Raw genomic sequence first — 7,640 nt, forward strand, 5'->3', positions numbered from 1 at the left:
GGATCGGTGAAGTGGCTTTTTGACTATATTACTCCTTTGGGATTTGATTGAAGAAGACGGTGGTTGGGTTGTGGGAAAGAAATGGGTGGGGATTTATTATTATTATTATTATTATTATTATTATTATTATTATTATGACTGGTCTGCTAATACACAGTCAACCGTCACGTCGTGTTCCACGTAATCAAGTTTTTGTCAACTGGGATGGCCACATCAGAAAAAGACTAACGGAGTTAACATCCGTTAGTCGCGACCCGTTAAAAACAAATGCACAAGTAGTTGGTACTGCCAGCAGGCAAATGTAAAGTTGGGATGGATATTTACCAATAGGCAATAGTTTGGATTATTTAAAACCAATTTTCCTTATTATTTTTATACGATTTATAGATTATACTTAAAATCTTTACATTTTATGGTATATAAGCCTTGATTATATTAAACCGTATACAATATTTATATGAAATAGACATTATATCTTATTTCCCATTTTTAAAATAAAATTAATATTTTACGTTAGCAATGTAGACATCTTTAAATTCACATGTCACATAGTTTGAAAAATGTAAGAATCTTCAGATGCTAGACGTCAAAACTCAAAAAAGGGCCGTGTGCTGATGACATTCTGTTTTGACTTTTTCATGTGTTTTCTTATAGAAAATAAATAAATAAATAAATAATAATAATAAACAAAAAATATATTCAAACAAATGAAACAAAAATTAAAGTAAAAACTATACACGTAGCTTTATTGAAACAAAATTCAAAACTAATTACAATTTTATCGTGTATATCCCTATCTTAATACTATTTGTTATAATTTTATCGTTATATTTTCTCTCTTCTACAATCACAAACGCATATTCATTCCATTGTGACAGGTATGAGTGTGTATAGTTGGTTTGTTCTGGTAAGCATAATTAATGTTTAGTTATGAAAGATTGCTTAACTATAATCATAACCGAATGGTCGGTTAACCATTGGTATCGGTTAATTGTCCAATGTATTTTTTATGTTTTTATTTATATTTATAGGCTCAGATCGATTCAGTTAAAGTTGGTAAATGAAGGCACATCAATCATAACCATAATCGTCACTTTTGTTCGGTTATGGTTGATTTCAATCAGTTTTTTGGTTGATGGTTCGATTTTGATTATGGTTCAGTTTTTGCTCATCTAATATGATCAAACGATTCAACAGAAAAACGACAAGCCAACCACATTGTAAAGGAACTAAAGGTATGTAGTTGAGAAAAGTTGAAAACAGAAGTCAAAACGTGTATTGATTTTAAACGACTCAAAACTTCTAATAATACTAGTAAAAGTGGCCCAATCCACTAACTCGTTCAAAGAAAATGTTAGCCCATTGATGATTTAATTTCACACTATATAATAAAAGGACTAATACTTAGAGGTAAAAAAAAACTCGAACCCGGAACCGGACCCGAAATACAACACCGGAACTAGTTTTTTCAATACCCGAGTTTTTAATACCCGAACCCGTACCCGACCCTACCCGTAGGGTACAGAGAGGGTATGCATTTCGATACTAAAACCCGAACCGGACCCGATTTGTACCCGGAATACCCGGAAAACCGAATCGGTTCTATACCCGGAACCGGATTTTTACAATACCCGAAACCAGGTATTTCAAATTCCCGAAAAATACCTTAAAAATACCCGAAAAATACCTCTAAAAAAGCGAAACCTTTTAAAAAATCCAATCTATACCCGGAAAAAAACCCAAAAAACCCACAAATAGGGTTTTTTCAATACCCGAAAATAGGGTATTCAAATACCCGGTTTCAGAATACCCGGTTCTATACCCGACCGGAACCCGATGCATAGGGTATGGTTTTTAGAGGCAATACTCGGACCCGAACCCTACCCGGTTTTTACCAATACCCGGTCATACCCGAACCTGGGTATTTGAAAAACCCGATTTGTGCCCCTCTACTAATACTTTTGTGAGTTTTTGTTTTGACCAAATAAGTTTCATTTTTAAATTTAACTAGTTTATTGAAGATGCGGTGGTTCTTGATATTTTGGTTGCTATAATCAAATTTTAACATATTTTATTTTTTTCTTATAACATATAAAATATATACCCTTTTACAAAACTGCAAGCATATCATCGTAACATACCTATTTTTCGACTTGATGTAAATTTTACTCACAATCAAGTTGTGAATAGTAATGTACAACGAAACTCAAACGTACATGTCATTAAAACGTCATCAGTTAGTTTTGTTCTCGTTAATCTTTTTCATTACTTTAATGATATACTTTTATTTGTTTTTTCATTTACAAATCGAACTGATACAGGCCAAACATTGGCACTGGTATTCGTTTTTATGGCTGTCGCTTGATGTAAAACATGTGTCGATGCCCTATTGAACATATCCTTAGGTTGTATACACAGTGCCACTATCATACCGTTAATGTAACGAACCAAATCGATATTGACCAAAAACCCATCGCAAAGTGTAGGCAATCCCACTAGTTTTCATAACTTGTTAAATTTAGTTACAAAGTTTACTGCTAAAACATCTTTTTTTTTTTATCTCAAATTTGAGATGTTTTAGATGTTTTTTTTTATCTAAAACATCTTATAAATGATTTTACTTGAAATAAAGTTTAAATCATTTTGCTCATTTCAAATGTTACACGGCCCTATGGTCCAGAACAGTATTTTACAGTTCCGGATTCACATATTATCACTTCGAAGAAACAGTAACATTTTCAACAAGTACATTGCTATCAGATGTGATTCTATACGCGACATCTAAGCCTTCCAAATTCAAATGATAAATAATATCACGTCCTTCATCATCATAAACCTGCTTGTTTTTTATCTTTTCATAATTTTCCGCAACTTGGGTTCATTGTGATACCGACCTAATGTCCCATGAAAGCACTTGTTTGACCAACATTTGGAATTCTTCAGGTGATGTATATAGTGATTTCTTGTCCTGCAAGTAACGGTTTAGCATAAACCAATGCAAACAAACATATGAACAATGATGAATATTATGTTATACGAGTTCATAGTTCTTACTATTGCGGGCCAACAATCGATTAGAGTTGCAAGAAAATCATCAGAAAAATCAACCGAAGCCACCGTAAAAAATCGTCCATCTGTTCATAACGTTAACATTAAGTTAGCTAGTTTTATAGGTTTGACCAACTTTGACCAATATTTGTCGTAGTACACGGAGATACCTTAACCCAATGGGGAACATTTGCTCCTTGAATACTGTCACAATATGGTAAATAGGGCTTGATATCCAGAACAGGCTACATACAACATAAATTCTATCAAAAAATGAAGTAATGACATAATAATTTAATTTATAATTTTCACAAGTGAAATATAATAATATGATACGAACCCATCACACAAGAAGGGTCGGGTCAAAGTCAAAGCTATTTATTGGACCTTGTCAAAGTCATCTATAAGGAGTCAAAGTCGCTTAATTAGGGGAGTCAAGGGCTGAATTAGGGGAGTCAAAGTCAAGAGGCGTATTTAGTGGAGAAACTTCTTATGACCTTTTGAGTATAAATAAAGCTAGGTCTCTTCTATTTCAAGGAGTCTAAATTATTTAAAATATATCAAGTTTTATTGTAATTGTAATATGGAGACTAACCCTTCTCGAATTGGGTCTTTTATCTAAGTAATCGAATCTTTTGCTTGAGTCTAGATTCTAGACTCTATCATGATATCACAGTAATGGAGTAAAACTGACTTACAGTGCCATCAACCAAATCCACACCAGAAAGAAGGATGCTGCTTTCTTGAACCGATTCCACCTAATTGAAAAATATTGTATTTTCATTTAAAAATTTTCAATTTTTAATTAATAGTAAAATTCATATAACTCAAGATTATAGTTCCCTTGTTTTTTAAAGTAAACCTCTAGATTCAAATAACTTTGTAACAAATTCTGATGATAATCTTGACTTCTTATACCGAATTTAAAAACACTTGCCTTGTGTGACTTGTAAAGGAAATTTGTTAGTTTAACTTTAACCGAACAAACGATGAACACAAACAATTAAAGAAACTGGGTTTGCTTGTTCGTGTTCGTTTGATAAGAAAATGAGCATATATGTGTTTGTTTATGTTTGTTCGTTAACAGTATAAACAAACGGTTCACGAATGTATACCAACATAATGTGAAAAATTGTTTGTTGGGCCTAAAACCATTAAAGCTAAATTAAGTTGTAATAGGCCAAAAATTTTAAATGAATATATATTAACGAACGTAAATGAAAGAACTTAAACAAATTCATATATACCAATGTTCACAAACATAAACGAACGAATTTGTTCATTGAACATCTGATTCGTTACTTACAGGCCTACTTGTTTCAAAATAAATGCAACACATACTAAACATATGGTTTGAAAAGATAATATCTAAAACACCGCTCAATAAAAAGAATATAACGTAATCTTGTTAAACGGGCTCGGGCAAGTGGTACAATCAGAGGTTGTCTTGGTGTTCCATTTCTGAATACATGAGTGTTTCAAAAACATATTTCATACTTTGATATGAAAAGTTATTGTAGCTAATAATACCTGGTAGAGAAACATGATCGAATGGTGCCAAAAGGTGTCATGGGATACGTTGTTTCCAACTTGTCGGTTTTAGGTTGAAGCATTGCTTTTCTTAAATCCTGTATCATTAGTATATCATGTATATATGAGTTACAGCCAATTGGTAGCTCCTACTAAAAAGCATACCACAATCTTGCAGACTCATTTATCACAGTATATCTTTCTACCATAACTATTTATAGACACAATGACAAAGTAAAATAATAATAAAAGATAAAAGTAGGGACCTGTTGGGCTCTGATTCGACCTTGTCTCTCAGCAGCACATTTTTGCAATGATTCGTTGAGCCATTTCTCAAGTTCCTTTATTATTATAACATTCTCATTCTTTCTCTTCTTACTCTTACTCCTCCATAATAACTAAACTAATTGATGATCCAATTTAAGCCTTTAAATCAAAATTGAAAATCAGGAGATTTATAAGATAATGTTAATGCTAATGTTACCAGAGGAGGAGATTGTTGTAGCGAAGGTGAAAGTGATGATGGATAAAGTCAGCACCCACTTTGACTTTGAGGTTTCCGCCATTAACGCATAAAACTAAAACTAGGGCAACTAGCAATACTGTTTGTTATAACTTATAAAGGTACAAGAATAGTCCTTGATGTCCGTATTATTATTATACATACCCTAGAGCTTTTTATCTTTGCACTTTTATTCCTATTCTTAACCCACCAGCCCCGCTCTTTCATTTTCTATTTAGACAAAATGGCAAAAGACGTCATTTATGTTTTCTCTGATTTTCAATAGTCGTCCTTTAGCAAACTCAATAGCATAAGTCATTATTCATGTATCAAATATGTTGCACGTTACGTCCTTTAGCACTAACCTAGTTAAAATTTTCTTTGGTTATGTGCAAAGCATATGAGGGCATTGTGGTCATTTTACCCTTTTAATGACTATTTATGTATTTAGATGAAAGATATACCTTCTTCATCACCATCCAACCCATCAACTCCGGCCACCACCACCACCAACTCCGGCCACCACTATCAACTCCGGCACCATCCAACCTATCTCTCACACACACCCCTCTACCATCCCCTCCCCATAATCATCTTCTTCATCACCATCAAAACCCGTTTCCCGGCGACCAACTCCCACCCACATCAATTTACATCCGTCCGCACAGGGGGCAACGACCAACTCCCTCTCTCTCTCTCTCTCTCATTTTCACATCTCTTTAGTCACTTTGAAGACCACTGTCTCAACTCTCCAGTTGTCGGCCACCACCACCACGACCACCGCAGAGAAAACCCCTTTTAAATTAAACCACCGCAACAAAACCCTGACACAACCACCGTTCTCGTAACCCCCGGTCAATTTCCGGCGATTTAGCTAAAAATAATCAGATCTGACTTGATATACACCTTGTTTGTGACTTTCATCAGCGTTGATTAACGCAGATCTAAGATCTAAAAGGTTCAACCTTCCACCACCACACCAACTATACACCGACGATCAGAGATTAGCCCTAATCAGTGGTCCGGTGGTGGTGTGGTGCAGGTGACGTGGCGGCAAGGAGTTAACGCCGGTGATGATTAGAGATGGATGAGATGTATTAACAGGAGATAATATCATTGTAGCTGTGTGAGGATTAGAGATGGAGATGGATGCGAAGAAGATGGCGTCGATGGTGGTGGTGCAATGGCTGTATATATATATATATATATATATATATATATATATATATATATATATATATATATACAGAGAGAATAAATAAAGACTTTATTTGTTTTTATATATAATTTTTTCATTTATTTAATAAATATGTAAAGTTACAAAAATACCCTCACGTGTCTTGCACATGACTGGATTTAACGGAAAATATTAACTGGGTTAGCGCGAAAGGACATGGCGTAATAGAGTTTTTAAGCATAAAGATGTTTTGTGCCATTAAGTTTGCTAAAGGACGACTATTAAAAAACCATGAAAACATAAAGGACCTGTTTTGCCATTTTGTCTTCAATTTATTTCTTTCTTTCCTTCTTTCTTTCTTGTTATTCCATTTTTTTTAAGGTATTACAGGTGTATAGAGAATTATGAAGAGAAATAGACTAATGAGTATCATGTATTCTTTTTCTGTTGAAACTTTTGTTTTTATGGTTTACTTTTATCATTTTCAAATAATTGTAACATTTAACATTTTAAAAAGGCTTTATGATTTGATTTAGAAAACGTTGAATCTTATTGTGTAGCTGTCTTGAGGTTGCTAATGAACTAAATTTAGAAATTAAAAAAAACAAAACTAACATTTAATATTATACTAAAAATGTTTTAGGGTGGACTGTGGAGAGTGTTATACTTTTACTTCTATGGGTGGACACAGTAACTGACATGATTATAATGGGTGTAGCAAATGGGAAACAACGATGCTTCTTTTTTATTACAAGCCCCAACTTTGAAGCACAAAACTATCACATGTTTAGGTGTAGTTAGTTATTTTAATCTCTTTTTGCACTTTAGGAAACATCATAGAAAAATAGGTTTGAGTTTTATATTCTTTGTGTTTAATGGTTTGTGTGCTTTGATATCAGAAATTGTTGTTGAAAGTGTTATTGTGCCTATTGTATGTAGGAAACGCTTGCAGAATCCATCAGTTACAAACTTGTTCCCTTTTGAATAGAAACACTGCATGGAATGCATGACATGATTGCTTCTATTATGCTCTGCAAATTAGAATTAAGCAATTGACTTCCAGGCCCGGCCCAAAGGTGTGGCTGGGTAGTCGACGGCCATAGGCCCGACACCCCGATAGGCCCGAAAGTTTTTTTTTTTTTAAAATGTATTTATGTGAAGAAAAAAAAATGTATAATCAATGTTTAAACACATTTACATAAACAGTAGCTTGATCTAGTGGTAAAGAGATATGACTTATAACCAAGAGGTTGTGGGTTCTAGTCTTATTTAAGACATTTTTTTTAGTATTTTTTACACAAAGGTTTTTTAAACAACTCAAATCATAACCTAGTAAGCCCACGTAAAATTAAATTGTTTAAACACAACAAAATGTTCCTTTTA

General features: G+C 33.6%; 2 long non-coding RNA genes across 2 annotated transcripts; both read right to left on the reverse strand.

The window, feature by feature from the left end:
* Positions 1-2,601: 2,601 nt before the first annotated feature.
* LOC143606907 (uncharacterized) lies at positions 2,602-3,806 on the reverse strand. The gene is made up of 3 exons (XR_013148837.1): positions 3,747-3,806; positions 3,055-3,293; positions 2,602-2,968 (listed from the first exon to the last, which is right to left on the reverse strand). It is a non-coding gene; the product is annotated as an uncharacterized LOC143606907 (long non-coding RNA).
* A 654-nt stretch (positions 3,807-4,460) lies between these two features.
* Positions 4,461-4,973, reverse strand: LOC143606908 (uncharacterized). Its single transcript, XR_013148838.1, has 3 exons — positions 4,845-4,973; positions 4,579-4,676; positions 4,461-4,509 (listed from the first exon to the last, which is right to left on the reverse strand). It is a non-coding gene; the product is annotated as an uncharacterized LOC143606908 (long non-coding RNA).
* Positions 4,974-7,640: the final 2,667 nt, after the last annotated feature.

This window comes from Bidens hawaiensis, unplaced genomic scaffold (genome assembly GCF_021521415.1).
Source record: "Bidens hawaiensis isolate Kalapana, Puna unplaced genomic scaffold, B.hawaiensis_p1.1 tig00078318_1, whole genome shotgun sequence".
Classification (NCBI taxonomy): domain Eukaryota; kingdom Viridiplantae; phylum Streptophyta; class Magnoliopsida; order Asterales; family Asteraceae; genus Bidens; species Bidens hawaiensis.